Below are 22,936 nucleotides of genomic sequence, written 5' to 3' on the forward strand. Positions count from 1 at the left end.
TCAAACAAACCATGTAGAGTGGTTTACACCATGAATTGTGGATAAAGGACCTAAACTTAAAACCTGGCTGTGCCACTTACTAATCATGTGACTTTGATCAAGTTACCTAACCTCTGTGTGCCTCAGATTCTTGATCTGCAGAGCATGGATAATAATAATTCCTAGAATTGTTACAAGGATTAAATGAGTTATAACATTAAAGTACATAAAACAGTGTTAGACACACATTATCATTATTATACTATAATTACTACTAATAAGAGTTTATGACACACCAGGTGTTAAAATAATGAATGAGAAAACAAAGATGACATAGACTTTGTCCTCTTTTCAGTGTACTCGTGGTACTGAAGTAGAGTGCAGAAACCATATATAATTACAATTTAATAATGTGGCAAACTCCAAAAGACTTGTGTGGACACTTGAGAGTGGATGTGACTTGTCCCAGGAAGCAGCAAAATCAGGACTTGAGCTCAAGTATCCTGAGCCTCTTTCCCAACTCATGGATTAGGAATTTGCCAATGGCATATATACATGTGATCCAAAGTCTTCCCCAATGGCACCAAAAAGAGGCTCCCAAAGCCATGGCTGCCTCAGCTGAAGATGCTGCTAATGTGTAGGGATGGTCAATAAACATTTGCCAAATGAGTCAATGAGTTGAAGGCGTTGGGGAGAAGAAAACCAAATTTCCTCTCAGTTCTTACCTGAATGTGTGGACATGAAGCTGTGGCACAGGGCAAAGCAGTGATGAGCCCTGGGGGACAGCTGGCCACACCCTCTTCAACGTCTAAAAGGGTGGTTTGTTGGGGTACCACCAGACACTGGCTCCTCCTTTGTCACAGTTGTTTCTGATGCCTTCAAGGGAAATTTTTACTTCACTCAATGTAATTGCTTCCACAATTATATGTTATTTGTATACGATCAACTCTGTACAGAGGAGGGTGGGTCAGCCCAAATCCCTGCCTTCAGGGAGTTTGCATTCCAGTAGAAGAAATGACCCATAACCATAACAAATTGCTATCCTGCGAGGTAGAGCATGCTGGAGCCCCAAGAAAGGGACAGACCAAAGATAACCAGATCCACATAGTAAGAGCCTCAGGGTAGTGTGGCAGGCTGAATGAATCATAGTCCCAAAGATATCCATGTTCCAATCCCTGGGATCTGAGAGTATTGCTTTATGTGGCAAAGGGTCTTTGCAGATGTGAGTAAGTTAAGGATTATCTGGGGTGAGCCCTAAATGTAATTACAAGTATCCTTATAAAAGGGAGGCAGAGGGGGATTTGACTACAGAAAAGTGATGTTGGAAGCAAGAGGTTAGAATAATTCCAGAAAGAGGTCATGAGCCAAGGAATGCAGGCCACCTCCAGCAGCTAGAAAAAGAAAGGAGATGGATTCTCCTGTAGAGCCTCCTGAAGGAATCAGCTCTGCTGACACTTTGAATTTAGCCCAGTGAAACCAGTTTTGGATTTGTGGCCTCCAGAAATAGAATAAACTTGGGTTCTTTTAAGCCACCAAGTCTGTGGAGATTTGTTTCAGCAGCCACAGAAAACTAACACAGATAGACAGCTGACTGTATTTGGCACCCTGTCTGGGTTTTACACGTGAACTCAGGAGCCAAACTGCTAGGGTTCATTTCCTGGCTCCACCATTCTTCATTTATGTGGCTTTGGTCATCTTACCTCTCTGGGCTTTAGTTCTCTTGCTTATAGAAGAGAAAAAAACATTTAGTACCTCCCTGCACACACACCCCCATAGGAATGGTGGGAAGAATGATGTGTAGGAGATATTACTAATACTCACCATTATTTGCATCTCCTCTCCTTCCCCCTTGTAATAAGAGGGATATCTACACTTCCTTCGCCCTTGTAGTAAGATGGCACCATCTGACTTGTTCTGGCTAATGAAATGTGAGCAGTGAAAAACTCCTGCAGAACTGGGGCCACATGTGCCTATGGGTAAGTCACAAGGTCTCTCAGACACAGTGACATAATGAATGTTCCTTTCAATATACACTTTCTCGGACTCTGGGCAGCATGGGCAAAATGAACAGTAAACAAAAGAGGAGAGAAGAAATTTAAAAGGGGTCATGGGGACAGTGTGAAACACATGAGGGGTGTGTGATACAAATCCCCCAGAGCACCTATGCGCACCACGGAAGGTGACATTGGGGTGAAGTTCGTTATTATAATAGTTTATTAATTAATTATGGCAAGTGATACTGGGATTCCATCTAAAGCTTCTTTGTAGGATAAATTTATGTTTTTTAAAAGTGAGTTGATATAAAGAAAAATATTAAATAAATATTCAATGTCCTCAAACCCATTGGTGGTTTGTGACTATAGAAAAACTGTAAAGGAGGAATCAAAAGACTAAAATATGGGCAACTTACCCAGAACAACTTAAGAAAAGGTGGACTTTGTGCTGTGTCTCAGTGGATTGAGTGTCAGCCTCCGAACCAAGTGTCGTTGGTTTGATTCCCAGTCAGGGCACATGACTAGGTTGCACTTCAGGTCCCCAGTTGGGGGCGCGAGTGAGAGGCAACCACACAGTGATGTTTCTCTCCCTCTCTCTCTAAAAGCAATGAAAAACTGTTTAAAAAAAGAAAGAAAGAAAGAAAAGGTAGATTTTGGAATCATTCAGGCCAGGCTTTGAATCCAACTCCTCTACTTGCTGGCAGTGTGACCTCAATCAAGTTGCTCAAGCTCTTTAAGAGTCTTTCCTTATTGTTCTTAATGGGGATCATCATTCCTACTTCACAGGGTGGGTATTAGGATTATGACTTACTTTCACTATTACTGACCTTGTATTCTTCCTTCTTATTGTTGCTTGTGAGTCTTATCCCAATTTGTAAATTGGGGACCAGCCCAATCCACATTTCCAGAAGGCCTGGTCAGGCTCTGGGGAGACAGAGCCCAGTCAAGGCAGCTTCCTGCCCTCCAGGACCTCCCAGTCTAGTGGTGCAACTGACACACACTCAGAGATGCACAGCCCACAGCCAAGGTGCATGGGAGACAAGCAGATACGGTGGCACGGAAGCATTGAGGTGGCTTTGAGGACAGCCACAAGAGCCAGAGCTCGTCTCGAGCCATGAGTAAGCTTTCAACAGGCAGATGTAGGCAGGGAATACCTACTAGGTTACTTCACCTCTGTGAGCCTCAGTTTCCACTTTTGTAAAATTTAAATAATACCACCTACCTTTTCAACTACTGTTGTGAGGATTAAGTGGGATAAAGTCTGGGAAGAACCTACCACAGTGTCTGGTTCATTCCAGGCATTGGATAAATGGAGACAATTATTTCACTATTATGCTGGATTAATAAAGCCCCAGTGGGTGGCCCCCTCTGTAATTGAATTATCTTCTCCTTCCCTGTGACTCACCTCCAGGAGCATGCCCAGCGACTGGGATGTCCCAGGCTCCTGGGAAGGTTGGAACTACCAAGCTCCCTAGAATAAAGTCTTTATTCAGAAGAGATCAATGTTTAGGAGAGCTCACCTTGTCCTATGCCCCCATTTTACAAACACAGGCCCTTGGTCCCATGAGAGGGAACATGATTTTTCCCCCAGTGTCAAGTCTAGATTTCCATCATCTAAAAAGAGAAAGACCATACCGCTGAGTCAGTCCAGGTCCTCTCAGCCTCATCTTCAAGAGCCTGTGGTGCAAGAGCCCAGAGAGACCTGCTGGAAAGAAGCAGGAGTGTGGGTGCCTGAGACCCAGGTTTAAGCCCACCCAGTTGCTGTCTGAACCAGGGTCACAGCCCTTTCCCACTCGAGGCCTCAGTGTTCTAAGACTGGGCGGGATGGACTGATACTGCCACCTGTGGCTGACTATCAAAAAAACCACTAGGACAGCACAGACCAGTCAGCACAGACACTGGCAGGAATCTCCTGGTCCCCTCCTGGCAGCTACACACCAAAGAAATTCCAGTCGGCCTCCATGAGGCTCTATAAGTCATGCCTTGTGGGGGAGGAATAGAGCATTCGGTGTGTATAGTACGTGTTTCCCAAAGTGATAATAAGTGACCCACACATCTCCCTCTCCTTCCCTGCCCCTCCCCACAAGTGCCCAGCCCTGTGTCCAACACATGTGTCTCCGCCTCAAGGTCAAATTGTGTCCTGCAAGTTCCTCTTCCTGTGGAAGGTCCACCTTCCCATTGAAGAGTCATGGACCTTGTAATTTTTTAAAGCTTTATTGAAGTATTATTTATATATCATTAAATTCACCTGTTTTAAGTGTACAACTCAATGATTTATAACAGAAATTTACAGTCATCACCACAGTCCACTTTTGGAACATTTCCATCATCCCACTAAGACGCCTCATGCCCATCACTCCCCTTTTCCATCCCCAGCCCCAGAAAACCATTAATCTGCCTTCTGTTTCTATAGATTTGCTTTTTATGGACATTTCATATAAATGGACTCATATAAAATGTGGTCCTTTGTGTCTGGCTTCTCTCATTGAGCATAACTTTTAGAAGTTCACCCATGTTGTGGCATGTGTCAGTATTTTTTTCCTTACCTCATTCACTTCACATCCCTGGTACCCTACCAGAGCCCAGCACAGTGTAGGGGCTGAAGAATCTCACACAATGACCAGAGGCCCTTCCAAAATGAGGGCAGCTACATGTCAGATAAATTCTCCTCAACCCCGATGCTGCTCTGGATGAGGCATTGATCCCCATGCCTGCTGTCAATGATGTGAATATAGCGATTTATTTTTAAACCTGTGATTGTCCACCAGCTGAACTATCATGCCTTCAACTTCAAAGCTGTGCTGCAGCATCCCATCCACTTATTTTGAATTTGCCCTTAATGCCCCTCATTCTGACTCTGAAAGCCGTGGTGACTCATCGCTCTGTAATTAAGGCTCCTTCTTCAGCCCGGAATTGCCCGAACTAGTTGGAGAAGAACGACACCCCAAATACAACTAGTCTCCAACTTGTATTGTAGAACTGTCTATCTCTCCCTCCAAGTCTGTCCACTTTTTCTTCATATATCTTGGAACTCTGTTTTCTGGCATGTCTATGCTTACAGTTGTTACATAATTTAATGTTTATGGGTGGGTTGAATTTTTATCAATATATATTGTCCTTCTTTGTCTCTTGCAACCTTTTTGACTTAAAATCTATTTTGTCTCCAAAAGTAGAGGCAACAGATGCAAAAATAAACAAGTGGGGTTATAGCAAACTAATAAGCTTCTGCACAGCAGGAAACCATCAACAAAATGAAGAGGCAACCTATCAAATGGGAGAAAATATTTGCAAACCCTGTATCTGATAAGGAGTTAACATTTGGAATACATAAGGAACTCATACAACTCAAGAGCAAAAACACACACACACACAAACACACACACACACACAGAGAAAACTGTAATCAAGCATTTCTAAATGGGCAAAGGAACTGAATAGACATTTTCCCAGAGAAGATAAACAAATGGTCAACAGGCATATGAAAAGATGCTCAACACCACTAATCATTAGTGAAGTGCAAATCAAAACCACAATAAGATGTCACCTCATACCTGTTAGGATGACAATTATCAAAAAGTCAAAGATAGCATGTGTTGGTGAGGATGTGGAAAAGGGGAAACTACTGGTGGGATTATAAATTGGTATAGCTGATTGTGTAAAACAGTATGGAGTATCCTTAAAAATTAAAACTAGAACTACCATATGATCCAGCCTTCCCACTTCCGGGTATTGTATATGCAAAGGAAATAAAAACACTAACTTAAAGAGATATTTCCATGTACACTGTGGTATTATTCTCAATAGCCAAGAGGTGGGAAACAACTTGAATGTCCATGATGAATGGGTAAAGAATTATTTATATATATAATATGTTTTTATATATTTAAGTATGTATTATATATTTAAATATATATATACATTATTCAAACTTAAAAAAGGAAGTTCTGCTGTTTACAACAACATGGATAAACCTGAAGAAACATGTGAAATGAAGTAAGCTAGACACAGACAACTATTGCATAATCTCACATATGTGAAACCTAAAAAATAAACAACAACAAAAATTAGAACTCATACTAAGAGAAAGAAGAATTGTGGTTACCAGAGGCTGGGGGTAGAGGTGGAAAGGAGAGATATGTATCAAATATTTTTTTAAATCTGTTTTTGTCTCCAGTTCCTAGCACAGAGCTCCTAAAACCTTTGGAATTTCCTGAGTGTTGCGGTTGATAGAGAAATGTCATTTTTATTCACAACAAGCTCCTTTCAATCATACCTGAGTTTATACTAACCAGGTGACTCTTGCAGGCCCCAAATAGCCTCCAGCTGGGGTACCAGAAAGAAAGAGGTCGATTAGAGGGTTGAAACTTTCAGCAGTACCTTCTCACCCCTGACCTGGGAGAGGGTGAAGGGAGAGAGAGGCTGGAGGTTAAGTTCAATCACCAAAGGCCAATCATTTAATCATATGTGTTGAAATTTACATGAAAAAACCCTAAGAAATGGATTTGGAAAGCTTCTGAGTTGGTAAACACATCAAGATGCTGGGAAGGTGACACACTCCAATTCTATGGGGACAGACGCTCCTCTACTCAGGAGTCCTATGTACCTCCTCTTATAGTGTTTATTTATATCCTTCATAATAAACTATAAACTTATTATGTATTTATATGCTATGTAGTGATGTATGTACTTATATGTGTGTTTATTATGTATTTATGTATCTTATGTGTTTATTCTGTGTCAAGAATAGCAATTCTCTGGAATTTTTTGAGTTGTTCTAGCGAATTATTGAACCTAAGGGAGGAGTGCAGTTGACTTTTTAGGCAAGTTAGACAAAAGTGTAGGCAACCCAGGAGCCCACTCACTACTTGCAGGTGGTGTGTGAGTGAGTGCAGCCTTATGGGACTGAGCTCTTAGCCTGTGGAGTCAGTGTTAGAATTGAACTGAATTGTAGGACACCTAGTTGGGAAAGCCACCACATTTTTTGGTGTCAGGGGAGGAAAGAGAACCCTTGTTCTTATTTGCAGATGAGGAGGGACCCTGAGACTTGGAAAGGGAAAACAATTGTCCACAGTTCCATCACTGGCACCAGCTGAGCCAGGGGGTGTGCCTGCTTAACCGGGTGGAAGTCCTAAATTTGCCATCAACTCATTCACCTTCCACACATGTAAGGCAGAATTAGGGGTCTCTGCTGTCTTCCCTCACTGAGTGGCTTCCAGGAGCCATTCAGATGATGGTGGTGGAACCACTTTGTGTGTTCGGGAGAACTGGAATACAAAAGGACCACACCACCACTTCACTGCTTATTTCAGGGGTGACCAGGAGTGAGATAACCTCTCTGGATATGTGTCCTCACCTACACAGTGGGGGAAATAGCACTGACCAGTGAGGATTTAAGTAGCTATCAGATGTCAGGCACTCAGTGCACTCTCTGACACAGACCAGAAGCTCTAGTAAATAGCATCTCTTAATAATAGCAGAACGTTATTAAATCCAGGTGCTCACTAACCATAGTTTGTTTGTTTGTTTTTTTAAACCAAAGACAGGAAGACATAGAGTCAAAGCCAGGTTGATATCAGGGAATGTGATTTACATGGAAATAAGTAACTTCTGAATAAACAAAACTGGCCAAGCCAGGTGTGAAGAAAGATCCTGAGGCTCTGGTATTTTTAGAAGCCATTTTGCCTGTCATTTTTGTTTCATTTCCCTAGCTGTCTGTGGGGATGGGTTTTTAAATAATTTGACTGCTGATCTTCAAACAAATCCTCATTCAAGGCAATCAACAAATGCCCTCTGTTCATTTTCATTCATTCAATTATCTGTCCGTTTAGCAGACATTTACTCAGCGCCTGCATCAGGCCAGGCACCACAGTAAGTGTTGGTGACAAAGTGGCCACTCAGACCCATTCCCGGCATCAAGGACATTGCAGTCTAGTCCAGGAAACAGACAAACCAATCGCCAGTTACAGGAAGGAGACAGCTTTCCTGAAGAGGTGGAATATGAAAAATCACCCCATGAAAGGTAAGGGAGAGAGGTCAGGTTAGGCCAGGACCAGGTAAGAGACAAGCTAGAGAAATTTTTGGGAATTCCACCACAGTTATTTGGTGTTGCTTAAGATATTAGAATAAATGAAACTAGGTATAATAAAAGCTGTAAAGATGGAAATTATTAGAGATAAAAAATGACCTACGTGGGAATTGAAGGGCTTTATCACTTTCTGTAAAAAGTCAATGAAGGCTCCATTTCAATGTATTCTGGAAAGCAGCACCATAAGTAATAAAAGAAAAAACTCCACAGACAGAAAAAAGTTAACACAAAAGAACAAAACTCAATAGGACTTCAAACTTCTATCTGTAAAAGTAGTATGAAAGATAATACAGTAACATACAGAGTTCTGAAAGTAAAAATGTCGTGATCCAATAACTTTACATAAGTCCTAGTTGATTTTCACATAGGAAGGGAACAGAGAAACCGGAAGAGTAGTTCTACTTGTTAAAAGAAATTAAGAGGGAAAGGATAAAAAGCCCAAGAAATTTCTAAAGATAAAGTTCTAATAAAAATTAGTATGTCACAGTCATAAATGCAACACATGAAAAAAAAGCAGATGGCTGATCAGAACTGCAACAATGGCAGGCATAGGCTATTAGAATTATCAGTATAATTACATAATAAGAAATGACTTTTTAGATACAACATCAAAGAAATGATCTATGACAGAAAAAATCGATAAATTGCATGGACTTCATTAAATTAAAACACAGGCTCTGTGAAAGACACCATCAAAAGAATGAGAAGACAAGACTTCCAGCCAAGATGGAGGCCTAGACAGACACGCTGCATCTCCCTCCACAGCTAAGAAGGAATACAACTACCTCAAAACTAGAGACAACCAGAAGTTCCAGAAAATCGAGCTGCATGGAAGTCCAACAAACAAAGATTAAAGAAGAAATACTCATCCAGAGAGGTAGGAGGGTCGGATCCAGGGCGAAGAGGATGTGGTGTGGTGGCAGCAGGAGCAGCGGCAGTGGCAGGTAGGCGGAAAGCACAGTCACATGTTTTAAAAAGTGGTGAGGGACACCTGAGGAGCACTCCCAGCACCAGCACCAGCACCAGACCAGACTGTGCAGCTCATGGTCCCAGAGCTAGGGAAAATAAAGCCTCATTGCTTTTGACTGTGCAAACCATTGGGGGTTGGGGTGAAGGCAGAAACTGCCGGTCTCTCAGCAGAGTCCGCTTATTTAAAGGGCCCCCACAATCCTAGAATGTCTGCAGATCCACCCACTCTGGGAACAACGGCCAGGGCAGCAGCTAGAGAGGCACCAGGCTCATATGGAAGTGGGAGAAGTGCCTGGAAAAGGGCGAGTGCTGAGCAAGCGGCACTGATCCCGCTCAGACCCCTACCCCCACACAGCGCCACAACGTGATGAAAAGGGTCGCCCTGTACTGACAAATACCTAAGACTCTGCTTCTTAGAACATAACAGGAGCGAAAGCTCCGCCTAAGACACAGAGGCAAACAAACACAGGAGCCTGTCAAGATGAGGAGACAGAGGAGTATGGACCAAAAGGGGGAACGGATCAAGGTTTCAGTGGGAGAACTAAGCGATGAGGAGATAGCCAACCTAACAGATGCAGAGTTCAAAACACTGATGATAAAGGTGCTCACAGGCTTCACAGATATGCTTAAGTACGGCAAATGCATAAGGGAAGAAGTGAAGGCTATGCTAAATGAAACAAAGAAAACTCCATACAAAACCAATGGTGAAGGGAAGGAAACCAGGGTTCAAATCAATGATTTGGAACATAAGGAACAAAACAACAGTCAACCAGTACAGAATGAGGAAACAAGAACTGAAAAAAACGAGGAGAGGCTTAGGAACCTCTGGGACAACTTTAAACGTGCCAACATCCAAACCACAGGGCTGCCAGAAGGAGAAGAGGAAGAGCAAGAAATTGAAAACTTATGTGAGAAAATAATAAAGAAAAACTCTCCATATTTGGTGAAGGAAATAGACATGAAAGTCCAGGAAGCACAGAGAGTACCAAACAAGCTAGACCCAAAGAGGACCAACCAAGACACATCATCATTAAAATGCCAAAGGTGAAAGATAAAGAGAGAATCTTAAAAGCAGCAAAAGAAAAGAACAGAGTTACTTACAAAGGGGTGCCTATAAGACTGTCAGCTGATTTCTCAAAAGAAACTTTGTAAGCAAGAAGGGACTGGCAAGAAGTATTCAATGTGATAAAAAGCAAGGACCTACCACCAAGATTACTCACTCTATCCAGCAAAGCTATCATTTAGAATGGAAGGGCAGGTAAAGTGCTTCCCAGACAAGGTAAAGCTAAAGGAGTTCATCATCACCAAGCTATCATTATATGTGTTAGAAATAGTAAAAACCGAAACCAAGGAAGCTAAGATGCAAGATTTATTAAGGGGAACCTGCCGGACTGTCTCAAAGGAGAGAACAGCAGCTGGCGTACAGGCTGACAAGATTTTAAAGGGAAGGATAGAGGATGACTGGAACAGGTTATTGGGGCGCCTAGTGATTGGTTTGGCCTGGGGGTAACGGCAGGAACAATGGGTTGAGTCTGGGGGTAACGGCGCACACAATGGTGGGAACAACGAGGCACTTGGTGTTCTGTTGGGTATGTTGTTCGGGAGAAGGTACTTGGTGATTTATTGAGCATGTTGCTGGGGAGAAGAATAGAATAAGGGAGTAAAAAATTTTCTACCTCCTACTGGTGCTTTGCAAGATTTGAGGAACTTTTCACTGGACTTCTCAATAGTCATTGTTTGTGATTTTTACTTCCTGCTAATCAACTTATTGGGTGGGGGGTTTTGAGGCTCTTACTGAAGCTAAGAATATGAAATGTCAAAGGGACTTACCTAAGAAAGAGAATATCAAAATTATGAACATTCAAATGACAACAAAGTTGCAACTATCAACAACTGAATCTAAAAAAGAAAAAGAAAATTCAACTAAGCAAACCAGAATAGGAACAGAATCATAGGTATGGGGATTATTTGGAGGGTTATCAGCTGGGATGGGGGAGGGAGAGAAATGGGGAAATGGTACAGGGATTAAGAAGCATAATAGGTTGGTACAAAATACACACACTTATAAACCTTCCCCACTCCCTTATTAACCTTTTCCACACTTTTATAAACACTACTTATGTTCTTAAACATATTCTACACTCTTAAACCTACATAACTTTAACAACATATGTATACAGTACCGCAAAATTCTGCAATATAGCAAAAAATCTGCAATAAATAATTAAATATCATATTTTTTAAAATCCCACGATATAGTGAGGCCACAATAAGTGAACAGCGATATAGAGAGGGACTACTGTAATTGTGGTTCAATGATGAGGAACTCCTTTAGCTTTATCTTGTCTGGGAAGCACTTTATCTGCCCTTCCATTCTAAATGATAGCTTCGCTGGATAGAGTAATTTAGGTTGTAGGACCTTGCTTTTCATCACTTTGAATACTTCTTGTCAGTCCCCTCTTGCCTGCTAAGTTTCTTTTGGGAAATCAGCTGATAGCCTTATGGAATCTCCTTTGTAGGTAACTCTCCTTTCCTCTTGCTGTTTTTAAGATTTTATCTTTATCTGTAACCTTTGGCATTTTAATTATGATATGTCTCGGAGTGGGCCTCTTTGCATCCATCTTGTTTGGGACTATGTGCTTCCTGAACTTGCATGTCTATTTCCTTCACCAAATTAAGGAAGTTTTCTTTAATTATTTTTTCAAATACATTTGCAATTTCTTGCTCTTCCTCTTCTCTTTCTGGAATATGTGAATGTTGGACCTCTTAAAGTTGGCCCAGAGGCTGCTTATACTAGCCTCATTTTTAAAAATTATTTTTTCTTCTTGTTCTGATTGGTTGTTTTTTTCTTCCTTATGTTCCAAGTCATTGATTTGATTCTCAGCTTCATCCACTCTCTGTTGTTTCCCTGTAAATTGTTCTTTATTTCAATTTGTGAATCCTTTGTTTCTGACTGCATCTTTTTATGCTACTGAGGTCCTCACTAAGTTCCTTGAGCATCCTTATAACCAGTGTTTTGAACTCTGCATCTAATAGATTGCTCATCTCCATCTTGTTTAGGTCTTTTCTGGAGTTCTGATCTTTCTTTCATTTGGGCCATCATGCTTCTTTGTCTCTTCATTTTGGCATTCTCCCTGTGTTTGTTTCTATATATTAGGTAGAACTGCTTTGACTCCATGTCTTGGTAGTGTGGCCTAATGTACTTGGTGTCCTGTAGGGTCCAGTGACACAGCCTCTCTTGTCACCCAAGCTGGGTACTTGAAGTGTGCCCTTTGTGTGGGCTGAACATACCCTCCTCTTGTAGTTGAGCCTTGGTTGCTGTTGGCAGATCAATGGGAGGGATTTACCCAGGCCAATCAGCTGCAAGGATTGGCTGTGACCACTAACCACCAACCTCCACCCTCTGTGGAGGATCAGCTGTGAAGTAGCAGGGTGGTGGTGTTCTGACATGGTCTGTAGCTGTCCACTGGGTGTGCTGGCCCTGGGGTTTCCTAGGTGGTGCAGGCCCAGGTCAAGCCCCTACCCGTTTTGCCTGGGGCTACCTTGCCTGAGCTATAAAGCAATCTGAGATGACTACTACTTGGGCTGGCCTTGGAGATTCCCAGGTGAAGCCAAGCTGTGAATCTAGGCTGGCTGCTGCTAGTGTCAGGCCTGAGGTTCACTGAGGCCAGCTATTGCTTGTTTGATAGGATTTAGGAAATTGCGAAGTGTGAGCCAAGACAAGCCATTCATATGGAAAAGGAGCTTGGGTGGAGCAGAATATCTGGAGATCTCCAAGGTGGGTCAAACAGTGTTAGCCAGGTTGATGGAGTTTCATATATGGCATCAGCTTGCTGGCTCTGTGGGTGGAGGGTTTAGAAGAGGAACAATGGCCTCTGCTCACCTTGATGCCAGACACTTCATTTTCTCCTTGTATGCCACTGGTGCCTTTCAAGCTGCTATCCAAGTGCTGGAGCTCAGAGGGAGTGAGTCTGAGTAGGTGAGTCTGTGTGTGGGTTCTTTAAGAGGAACTGCTTGGGGCTCCAGCAGCTTCTTCCACTGATTCAATCCCCGCTGGGTTTTGGAACCAGAAGCTGTGGGGACTTATCTTCCTGGCACTGGAACCGTGGGCTGGGCATCCTGGTGTGGACCTCCCTCCTGAATTTTTATACACCACACATGGGTGAGGGACCAGCCCATTCCATGTCTGCACCCTTCCTACCATCTGGATGGATGTGGTTTCTTTAATTCCATAGTTGTCAGACTCCCATTCAATTCAATTTCTGATGGTTCTGAGTGATGGTTGTTCTATATTTTAGTTGTAATTTTGATGTGGTTGTGTGAAGAGGTGAGCCGTGTCTGCCTATGCCTCCATCTTGACCAGAAGTCCACAACTCAATTTTTTAAGTGGACAAAAGGTCTGAATAGATATCTCACCAAGAAGATATACAGAGTACCAGTGACATCATACATCATTAAGGGACTGCACATTAAATACACAGTGAGCTACCACTGCACGCCTATTAGAATGGTGAAAATCCAAAACACTGACAACATCAAACTTGCAAGGATGTGGAGCAACAGGAACTCTCATCCATTGCTGGTGGGAGTGCAAAATGGTACAGCCACTTTGTAAGATAGTTTGATAGTTTCTTACAAAACTAAACGTACTTTTACCATATGATCCAGCAATTATGCTCCTTGGTATTTACCCAAGTGAGTTAAAAACTTATGTCCACATAGCTCTGGCTGGGTGGCTTGGTTGGAGCATTGCTCCATACACCAAAAGGTTACGGGTTTGATTCCTGGTCAGGGCACATACTTAAATGTTTCTGTTTCTCTCTCTCTCTCTCTTTCTCTCTCTCTTTCTCCCTCCATCCATTCCTCTCTCTAAAATCAATGGAAATATCCTTGGGTGAGAATTAAAAAAGCAAACAAAGTTATGTGCACATAAAAACCTGCACACAGTTTATAGCAATTTTATTCATACTTGCCAAAACTTGGAAGCAACCAATATGTCTTTTAGTAGGTGAATGGATAAATAAACTATGGTACCTCTGCACAATGAAATATTATTCAGCTCAGTGCTAAAAAGAATTGAGCCAGCCCTAACTGGTGTAGCTCAGTGGGTTGGGCATCATCCCACAAACCAAAAAGTCGCTGGTTCAAGTCCCGGTCAGGACACATGCCTGGGCTGTTGACCAGGTCCCTGGGTTTGGAACATGCTAGAGGCAACCAATCGATGGTTCTCTTCCTCTCTTTCTCCCTGCCTTCTTCTCTTTCTAAAATTAAATAAATACAACCTTAAAAAAAAAAAAATCGAGCCAGTATACCCTGAAAAGACATGGAGGAACCTTAAATTACCAAGTGAAGGAAGTCAATCTGGAAAGACTCCATACTGTATAATTCTGACTAGATGACATTCTGGAAAAGGCAAAACTATAGAGACAGAAACACCAGTGTCACTAAAAAGGTAGTTGCCAGGGGGTTGCAGGGAGAAAGGTGTTAATAGGTGGAGCACAGGAGATTTTTAAAGAAACTATTCTAGATACTATAATGATGAATACATGTCCTTATACATATTCAAAACACACAGAATGTAAATGCAAAGAGGGGTCCCTAATGTAAACTATGGAATTGGTTGATTATGATGTGTCGGTGTTGGTTCATTAATTGTAACAAATGTATCAGGATGTAGATAATTGGGGGAGCTGGGGAAAAGGGAAAGGGAATGGGGGGAGGGGAGTGGGCACGGAATATGTAGGAATGCGCTGTACTTTCCACTCAATTTTGCTATGAACCTAAAACTGCTCCAGAAAAAAATAAAGTGTATTAATATTTTTAAATGTTTTAATAGTTCATTTTTATTGTACTTTTCATTACCATTTATCCCCCCATACCCTCTTCCACCTCCCCTGGCAATCACCACACTGTTGTCCGAATCCATGGGCTCTTTTTCTTTTTTGCTCATCCCTCCACCACCTCTACCTACCTCCAGCCAGGGCTTTCAGCCTGCACTCTACCTATGAGTCTGTCTCTATTTTGCTTGTTAGTTCAGTTTGTTCATTAGATTCCACATAGGAGTGAAATCCTATGGCATTTGTCTTTCTCTGACTGGCTTATTTCCCTTAGCATAAGGTCCATCCTGCTGTCTCAAAGGGTAAAATTTTCTTCTTTTTTATGGCCGAGTAGAATTTCATTGTGTAAATGTCCCATAGTTGTTTTCTTCACTCATCTACTGATGGACACTTCGGCTGCTTCCATATCTTGGACATTGTAAATAATGCTGCAATGAATATAGGGGTGCATATCGTCGTCGTCGGCAGCCGTCCGTCTCGAGAGACGATGGCGTAGCTTCTTGAGAGTCTATCTGCACCGCCGAGAATGGCTGTGCAGTCCGACTCGGGAGTGACAATCCCTGCTGCACTTATTCTTTTGAATTAGCGTTTTGGGTTTCTTTGGATAAATTCCCAGAATGACTTAAGAAGAAATATAAAACTGAGTAGTCCTATGATCACATACTTTGAATTAAGTGTTGAAAATATTCTTACAAATGAAACAACAAACCCAGATATGAATAGCAAATTCTATCAAACATTTAAAAATACATATTTCTAATACAAAATAAGGGACTATTCCCCAATTATTTCATGATTATACCATACTTTGATGTAAAAACTGGAAAATTACATTAAAAGAAAGGATAATTCAAACCAACCTTATAGATCAACTAGATGCAAAACTTCCAAACAAAATATTAGCAAACCAAATCCAGCAATATATAAAAATGATAATGCATTATGTTCCAGTTGAGATTTATCCCCAAAATGCAAGGCTATTTAACATTTTAAAAAATCAGATTAACATTAACAGATTAAAGGATGTGGTTATTTAAACAGATGGAGAAAAGGGATTTGAAGTGTGAATATCCGATCAATATATGAAAAAAATTCCTAAAATCTAGGTTAGAGGGTAAATTCTTAACCTGATAAGTGTATAAAACAAACAAACAAACAAAAACCTTGCATCCCAATATAATATTTAATTATGAAATATTAACACATTCTCTTTAAGATAGATATCAAACCAAGGATGCTCAATATCATAACTTTCATTCATCATTGTATTGAAAGCAATAAAGGAAAGAAAAAAAGAAAGAGAGAGTGACAGGGAGAGAGGGAGGGAGGAAGGAAGGAAGGAAGGAAAAGAAAATAGAAGAAAAGAAAGGAAGGAAGAAAGAAAAAAGACTATATATATAGAAATGTATATATCTATATCTATATCTATATATGAAAAAAAAGTGTCATTACTCATTATCTACATTGAAAACCCAATGATGTTTAGGATAAATTAATTTTTAAGAGAGTTAAACCAGCTGCTGGATACAAAGTCAATGTAAAAATATATATTTTTGTACTTATATCCATCAGTAACAAACAAGTAGAAAATTTAATTTAAGAACAGCTAACATTTCTTTAGTTAGACAGTAAAAGACAAATAGTGTAGGATCTCACTTTTATGTGGAAACTAAAAAAGCCAAACTCATGGAAACAGAATGACTGGTGGTTGTCAGGAGCCAGGGGATTGGGAAATGAGGAAATGTTGGTCAGAGAATACAAACTTCCAGTTATAAATGTATAAGTTCTGGGGATTTAAAATTCAGCATGGTAACTACAGTTGATAATACTGTATTATATACTTGAAAGTTGCTAAGAGAGTATATCTTAGATGTTCTCACTACAACAAAACCAAAAATGGTAATTATGTGAGGTGAAAGATGTGTTAACTAACTTTATTGTGGTAGACATTTTGTAATATATAAGTATGCAATTATCACATTGTATACCTTAAACTTATATGTCAATTATATCTCAATAAAGCTGGGGAAAAAATAGTTAACATTTCCAATTTTATCCAAAAAAGGACAAAGTATTAGAAATCATTTTAATAAGGTGTGCATGACTTTTATGGAGAAAATTAAATTTTTTATTGATCAATATTGTGGAAAACCTAAGTTAAAATGATAAATAAAACATGTTCATGAATTAGAAGGCTTAATATCATATAAACTTTCAGCCCTAGACACCAATGTATGGGAAATACAGAAAACAGATAAGCATGTTAAACTACACTGTAAAAATATAATCCCAAATGTGGAAAACTCTACAACACCAACAACCCACTTTCTATAACAAATAAATTCCAAAGAAAAAATGGGGTGGAAATTTGTACGTATAATGAAACTGAAAAACCAATCAAAACCAATCCCCAGGGTTCTTACCACACTTTAAAACTTTTTAAATCCCAAACAAGATGTAAAAATCAAATACATGTATGAGACGAATGAAAATCTCAACCTTCACTTTTAACAAGTCATTGAGTTGCCCTTGATATTAAGGAATTGTTGTCAATTTTTTAGTACAACAATGGTATTGGAGTTTTGTTATCTTTTAGAGATATATACTGAGACACTTACAGATGAATTTATATGATGTCTGGGATTTTTTTCAAAATAATACGATAATAGGGGAAGATGGGAATATGGATGGGACAGAAGTGAACAGAACAGAATGTTGGAGCTAGACAATGGGTACCTGGCAGTACATCATATTATTTGTCTTTGTATGTGTTCAAAATTTCAAAATTTTAAATAAAAAAAAATACATATTAAACATACATAAAATTCCCAATTCATTTATAGATTCAATACAACCCTAATCAAAATCCCAACAGTATACTGCTTAAATAAATGTAATATATGCATATTAATAGAATACTAGGCAGATTTTAAAATGATGTTGTTGAAAAATATTTAAGTACCTACAAAGTTGTTTATACATATTGTTAAAAGTCAGATTATCTAACATATGTGTAGTAAATGGCTGTTTATGTAAAAACTAGACCAATTGAGGACTAGAACTTAGATAAATTTCTGTAGAAGGTTAGGTATCAGAAAGGTTAATTTAGGTAAGTGTTTCTTGACTTTCACTATGCATCAGAACCACCTGAGAGAACTTTAAAAATATACAGATGCTCAGGTCCACACCAAAATTTTACGTTTCAACTGGCTTGGAATGAGGTCGACCCATCAGTAGATTTTAAAACCTTATCTTGTGATTCTAATGATCAGGTCTGAGAGTCAATGATCTAGATTTACAAAGAGAAGCACAGGTAGATGAATAAAGAGTAGGAAGATAGGTAAATGATAGAGAGATAACAAGAGGGTTAGATAGTAGATAGGAAGGAAGGAAGGGAGGAAGGCAGGAAGGAAACAAGGTAGGGGAGGGAAGAAAGGAGTGAAATTGGAATGACACAACCAGATAAGAAATGAGCCATAACTCAACCCCTAATTGAACAAAGTAGAGAAAAAAAAGTGAATGTGGAAATATAAAATAAAAAGTGAACATGTCTAGCTAATACGATGAAATTTACAAGTTACCTCTTCTTTTATTTATTATTTTTACTTAGAATCCATACCCTCTTATTTACTTCACAAGGATATCTGGGATGTCTTACAAGTTAAAGAGTGCGGAATGACGGGTTATGGGTAAGCAGTTTTCTTTTGAGGTGATGAAAATGCTCTGTAACTAGAAAGTGGCAATGGTTGTACCGCATGTCAATGTACTCAAGTTCATAAATGGTAAATTTTATATTATGTGTATTTTACCACAATAAAAAATACATTTTAAAAGATGGGTTAAAGACTAAGACGAGAACCAATTAAAAGGAGCACAGGATGTTACTGGGCAATTGGGATGAGTTAACTATTGCCTCCAGTATTGAATGGGTGCCAAGTCTCCTAGAAGTTAAGCTGAAAGAAGATATTTGGCAGGTCATTGGGTTCTCTGTTTACGTTCAGGGCTCTTTGTATATTAGGGTCCCCCTCTCATTTCATTTTGCCCACTTCCGGTATCACGTGCCCAATGAGTGCAGGAGTGAATGCTGGAGTGCTCTGGAAGGTTTGCTTCAGCTAAGAAAGGAGGATTTGCCATGGCTGGGATAGGCAAGTCAGAGCTCAGCTCCTTCCCCACTGGATTACATGCATCTGCTCAGAGCCTGTCATCAAGCTGCTCCTGAAGAATAGCAGCTGCTTCCACTGCATGGCCTCGGCCTCGGCTGGTGGGTCTAAATGGCTGTTTGTTCAGCCTGAGCTGGGCAGAATCAGTCCTGACAGTGATGGCTGAGTGGGTATTATTTAAGGGGGTGGGGGACTCAGCTTACCTGCCCGTAGACAGACAAAGCAGGTGATTTGACAGGCAAAACAGAGCCAGCCTCTTCAGTCCCAGGCAGCCAAGGGGTTATTCAAAGCCAAGACCTGGAAGGTTTCATGAGGTGCTGACATACGAAGCCGGAATGCAGCAGGAACAAGGCAGAACTGACACTCCATGCAGTCAGGCATGGCGGGCAACTCAGGGCATCCAAACTGGGCTTCAGCAGCTTTGACTAAGCCCCACCCATGTGAGAGAGAGAGTTGCTTTGGAGGAGGGGGACCTCAATGTTCAGGCCTGGGCTTTCAGCAGACCTCACCTTTGCCAACACCCTTATTATGGCTCAGCTGAGGAAAACCTTCCAGGCCTTTCTCATGGAAGCACAGGACCCGGGTGCAGAGAGCCAGGAGTCCTGGGCCCCTCAGTTACTGATCATGGTGCCAACATCAGGGCCTGGTAGGGGCAGCAAAGAGACACTGCCTGACAGGCACTAGCTACGAGCCTCACCCAGAGACACTCATTTCACCTTCACAGAAGCCCTGTGAAGTAAAGTACCGTGTTATCTCTGTTTCACACATGAGAAAACAGTCTTCAAAAGAGTAATTTGCCCAAAATCACACAGCTGGGAAATGGCAGACCTGGATTTGAACCCAGGTCATCTAAGCAACCAAATCCATGCCCCTTGTATGTAAGTTGAGCCAGTTTGAATGAGACGGGCAGATGAGGATGTTTGGCTGTTCAGTGTTGTTAGGTCAGCATCACTGAGCTTCATCACCACATTTTTCCACTGTTCTCAAAACCACCCCACCCCCAAAGGAGGTTGCCAGACCTACACAAATGACACTTTATCTAGTCCCCTCTCAGGACTCTGAAAGAGCATTCTCTGCCCAGTGTTATGAACAACTTGAGAGCAATATTGCACCCAACTTGTTTACCCCCAAAACAGTCAGCACAGAGTCCAGCATTCAGCAGGGACCCAGTAAAGGCTGGTGAATGAATGTGCTACAAGACACATCACATGTTGTGATGAAAAGAGCTGGGAATCAGAAGACCTGGTTCCGGCTTTGTCACTAACTCAGTATGTCCTTGGGCTACTCACTAGCCTTGTTTGGACTTCAGTGACCCCATTTATAAAAAGAAGGGGTTGAATTGTGTACTCCCAGCAGCCCATTTCAGTTCTGATTTTGTAGGGTTAATGAGAAAGATCACACTTTCTGCAGCCCACCTCCCCATAAAAAAGCTTAAGCTATATTATGGTCACATTTGAGATAGTCAGGGAACATTCTAAATTAATGGCCAATCTGTAACCCCTGATTCAATCAGAAGCAGACAAGGCACATTCTCAACAGTCAGATCTTTCACTATGGAACAGAGATGCGTTCATGAGTGCACAAAGCTTTACAGTCTGCAAAGCACTTTCCCTCCTTTCTCTCATTTAAATCTCAACACAGACTTCCGAGGGGCACAAAACAGATGTCACCATGCCTTTTACTGCCCGACAAAACTGAGGTCACAGGGATGAGGTGACTTGCCAGGGTGTGCTGGGTGTTGGGGGTGAATACAGAAGAAAAGCAGCAGAACTAAGATATGAAACCAAATCCAATTCCTTACCTGAAATTTTGCCTCCTTTACTTTTACACAGCTTACTGGTAAAGCTGAGTCAGTGAGGAGGAGATAAACTCATTCAACCAAAACCAGATCTGGAGGGTCCCAAGTTTACCAGCTGGGTGGACAAATGCCCTGAATGATGCAGCATTCTAATGTCAAATTTGGGGTAAAAGAGTGCAATGCACAGGTGAGCTTGTGGCCATGAAGAGTCAGCTGCACAGGGAGGCAAGAGTCCAAGGCCAAGCCCATGCCATCTCAGTGCAGCAGCTGGAAGGATGGCCTTTCATACAACCTCTGAATATGGAGACACTGAAATACTGTGATGCCCCATAGATAAATAGTCCCTGTCGGAGACCCTACCCTCACTCCTACCCATATCCCCTTTCCCTGGGATCTCAGCCCTTTCTGGTCGTCTCAGTCCTTCCCCTGGTATTCCCTGGAACACCTCAAGATCCTGCAACTAAAGGGTTAAAGCCTCCAACAGCAGGGATGAGGGGTGCTGTCTTAGCAACCTTCCATTCTGATTGGGTCTCTGTCCCAGCACATACATTCCAATCAGACAATAACCCTGACTTACTGGCTTGACTTTTTTTTTTTTTAACTGCTTGATTGAGCGATATTAGAACAAAAAACTGCATGTATTTAATGTATACATTCTGATGAGTGAGACATATGCATATACCAGTGATACTGTCCCTACAATCAAGATAACACACATACCCATCATTTCATTGTGTCCCTTTTTGTATGTGTGTTAAGAACATTTAACATGAGGTTTGCCCTCTTCACACATTTTAAGTGCACAATACCATATTGTTAACTATAGGCACTATGTCCTACAGCAGATACCCACAACTTATTCATTCATCTTGTATAATTGAACTTTATACTGGTTCTTAAATATGCTCAATATTATTCCATCTGGCTAGAGACTATGGGGAATCTCTGATTCTCAGTCATTCTGAGTGTGAAGATACTGTTTTAACAGCTGCAAATTACACAGTTATCACAACATGCACACATACATGTAATGTAGATGTACTTTTTAGTAACCATTGATTGAGAAATTTCACATTTAAAAACTAACCAAAACCTTAGTAACATCTTCAAATGAATTTGCATTTTACTTGTGGCACAGCTTTAGACATATTTGAAAAGTAGCCATAAATATATATGCAAGACCTGTGGGAGTCTTAATCAAGAGATCATGCCTAGTGCTCATAGGGACTGGAGCAAATTTTGAAGTCTTTTCTTCAATGGGGTCAAAGTTACAACTAATCTAGCCAACCAAACCCTCCCCCTCGATATGATAGCTGAAGAAACTGAGGCTGGAGAGGAGACTGGACCCTTCTCAAACCCATTCATGATGTGGAGCTATAACTTGAAGCAGCTTCACATCCAAGGTTTATTGAGTCTAGGGGTATTGTTTCAGGGGGTGCTGACTGGGAAGAGGACGTCTGGGGCTGGGCCACCAATGACACTTCCATTATGAGGCAGAAATCATTCATGGAGGTAGCCAAGCAATGACCTACTGTCATTGAGGCCAACCTCAGTTAGTGGCCACTCAAACCTGTTAGACTTGGGGAAGGGGGAGGTTTTGCAACACAGCTCAACTCCAAGGAGAACCCAGGCCACCACCCGACACCTGACTGATCAGAGGATCTGCACTCCTTAGGGCCCACTACAATGCACTCAAAGAAACTTTAGGGGCCCTGGAGGCAAAGGACACTGTAAGGCCAAGATGGAAGAGTAATAGCATGTTAATGTACCAGGGTACTGCTATGGAATACCACAGGCTTTTGCAGAAAACAGAAAATTCAAATCCATCTCAGGTATATATGCCTTGGCCAAGTTTTACTTAACTTTCCAGATCTCAATTTCTAAATCTGTAAAATGGGACTGTTCTAAGGATTTATTAAATCCCCTGACATATGTATATCTCTTAGTCAAAGCCTGATACAGGTACATTGCTCAACAAATGTTCAGTCTCCCATCAACTGGAAAATTCACACTCCTCCATCCAGCAGAACTATAGCCTGACAATTGGTTTAAAAACCACTATATTGTTCTGAAAAATAATTCTTTCCAGTCCCCTAATTTGAGTTTTTTTCTGT

This window comes from Furipterus horrens, unplaced genomic scaffold (assembly GCF_987537825.1).
Source record: "Furipterus horrens unplaced genomic scaffold, mFurHor1.1.pri manual_scaffold_4, whole genome shotgun sequence".
Taxonomy (NCBI): Eukaryota; Metazoa; Chordata; class Mammalia; order Chiroptera; family Furipteridae; genus Furipterus; species Furipterus horrens.